Genomic DNA, 2,779 nt, shown 5'->3' with positions numbered 1-2,779 from the left:
CCATCTACCAGACAATGATGGACTCTAAAGGAAGCAAGACCAGCCTCCAAATCCCGGCAGATCAAAGCAGAGACTTGCAAACGCCCTGCTTCTCCAGACATCTTGGTAGAGATCCAGTTAAATGAATAAATCAACTTTTGAGGGAATTCAAACATTTCTACCAGTGACCCAGGAGCTAGGAGTCACAGCTATGGCAGCTTTCAAAGAGAAAACAGCTACACGCAGTGGCGCCCCCCTAAGTATAGCCACAAATGTACTAAAAGACTGGAAACATGATGAACCAGCAAGCTAACTTTACAACTTGGGAATTATCAGAATAAAATAAACTCAAAGATGGCAAAGAAATAATTAAGATCTGAGCAGAAATAATAGAGCCAGCTAAAATAAAAACTGATTCTTTGAAAAGAGCAACATTAGGGTTGGGGATTTAGCTCAGTGGTAGAGCGCTTGCCTAGCAAGCACAAGGTCCTGGGTTCGATCCTCAGCTCAACACACACAAAAAAAGAACATTGGCAAACCTATAGGTGAATGAAAAGGGAGAGAGGGAGGGGGAAAGGTGGACAGAGGGTAAAGGTCCTCTCAGCCAAACCTGAGACCCACACGGTGATGGGTGATGGAGAAAACTCAGGTCCCAGCACTCCTGTGGCTGCTGTCCCTGTAACTCCAGCTCCAAAGGATCTGATGCCCCATTCTGTCCTCCCAGGTGTGGCATGTGGCGGGCAAAATCCTCACGCAAATAAAATAGAAATGAGCCAGGCACTGGTGGCGCACGCCTTTAATCCCAGCACTCGGGAGGCAGAGGCAGGCGGATCTCTGTGAGTTCGAGGCCAGCCTGGTCTACAGAGTGAGTTCCAGGACAGGCCCAAAGCTACACAGAGAAACCCTGTCTCAAAAAACCAAAATAAATAAAATAAAATATAAATGAAATGGAATATCCTTTAAAAAAGATTGTGTTTCTGGCTGCTCTTCCAGAGGGCCCGGGTTCAATTCCCAGCACCCACATGGCAGCTCACAACTGTCTCAACTCCAGTTCCAGGGAACCTGACACCTTCATACCAACAAACATAAAATAAAGATAAATAAATTATTTTTTTTAAAAAAAGATTTGTGTTTGAGGCCTACCTTGTCTATAGAGCAAGTTCCAGGACAGCCAGGACTCCAGAGAAACAAACAAATACAAAAAAGATTGTTGCCGGGCGGTGGTAGCGCACGCCTTTAATCCCAGCACTGGGGAGGCAGAGCCAGGCAGGATCTCAGTTCGAGGCCAGCCTGGGCTACCAAGTGAGTTCCAGGAAAGGCACAAAGCTACAGAGAAACCCTGTCTCAAAAAACAAAAACTAAACAAAACAAAAGAAAACAAAAAATTGTGCTTAAAAATTAAATAGCTAGGTGGTGCTGTAGTTCACCTTTAATCCCAGCATGCTGGATCGGAGGCAGGCAGATCTCTTTTGAGTTCGGGGCCAGTTCTACAAAGAGTTCCAGGATAGCTAGGGCTGTTACACAAAGAAACACTGCCTGGAAAAACCAAAACAAATAGGTTCTGGGCTGGACATCAGTCTCTGGTGTCTGCATTCACAGTGTTCCCTAGCAAGGCAGTGATTGTTTCCTGGAATGGAGACAGGGATGTGGCCACCCACCATACGGCTGGGTGAGGAAGGGGCTGGAGCAGATTCCTGGTTTTCAGTGTTTGGCTAAAAATGTACCAGACTCAATTACAGCTCCAGAAAGCATCTGGTTGCCCTTCATGGAGACAGAACTACACTTATGGTGATAAGACCTTCATCATATGCCACAGTTTGGGACCATGACAGCCATGAGGTATGCAGAGACAAACCAGGTATATGGCCTTGTACTGGTGTCTGCATAGACTTGGGAGACCAGAAAGGGAGAGCAAATGGGTATTCAGCTGCCCCTGTCAGTGAGAGTTCAAGGCCAAGTGCCCTCACGTTCTACAGCTCAGCTCCACCCATGACCCCTTCCTTCCTAGACGGAACAACAAGAAGTGGCAGCTAGGCTGGACGCCAGGTTGTACAAATTCACTGACGTGGTCACTTTCAGAACAGAGTTCCATGAATTGACTAGTGTGGTGAAGTCTATGCTGAAGGAACCAGAATAGGCAGGATGACGCCTGCCCTGTAACGTGCCAGGATCAGGTAGAAAAAATAGCATCTATTACCACACAGTTACCGTAGATGAAACGCCCAGTTAAGCTACTAAAGTGACTGAAAAACAGACTGAACACTCACACTAAGTTACTTAAATCTTCCTGAAAAGCTGTTAACTAACTATAGCAGTATTTTTTCTGTTTGATGGGGAACACAGAGGAGTTTGTTCAGCCATCCTGTTGATCCAGAGAGTAAGTCAGAAGTAGAATGAGAATCAGACATGGTGGTGTGTCCCTAGAATCCCAGCACTTCAGAGGAGAGATGAGGGGTGAGGGACACACCAGGAGGTCACAGCTAGACTGACCCTGTCTCAGGAAAGAAAGAGCATGCGGTAGATAGATAGACTAAGGTCTCCAGAGTCTCGCTTCAAATTATAACGCTATAGCTTTAGCAAGGTGTGACCCGCTCTTGAGACCCCCAATTCTTGGAAAGCTGAACAATGTGGATAGTCTGAGACTTGCCTAGCCTAAATATTTAACAAAACCCTATCTCAAAAACAAACAAACAAACAAACCCAAAGAAACAAAAACTAAAAGGTTTTCATGAAAATTATACAAGTGACACCTTTTCTTTTTTGAAATAAAATGTTTCTATGTTGCTGGGGAAAGAAAACG

General features: G+C 45.3%; 1 pseudogene; it reads left to right on the top strand.

Annotated features, from left to right (window-relative positions):
• Positions 1–606: 606 nt before the first annotated feature.
• On the top strand, positions 607–2,116 carry LOC118577981 (annotated as a pseudogene).
• The last annotated feature ends 663 nt before the right edge of the window (positions 2,117–2,779 follow it).

This window comes from Onychomys torridus, chromosome 2 (assembly GCF_903995425.1).
Source record: "Onychomys torridus chromosome 2, mOncTor1.1, whole genome shotgun sequence".
Classification (NCBI taxonomy): Eukaryota; Metazoa; Chordata; class Mammalia; order Rodentia; family Cricetidae; genus Onychomys; species Onychomys torridus.
The sequence above is the reverse complement of the archived record's forward strand: the minus strand, read 5'-3'. Positions and strand labels throughout refer to the sequence as shown.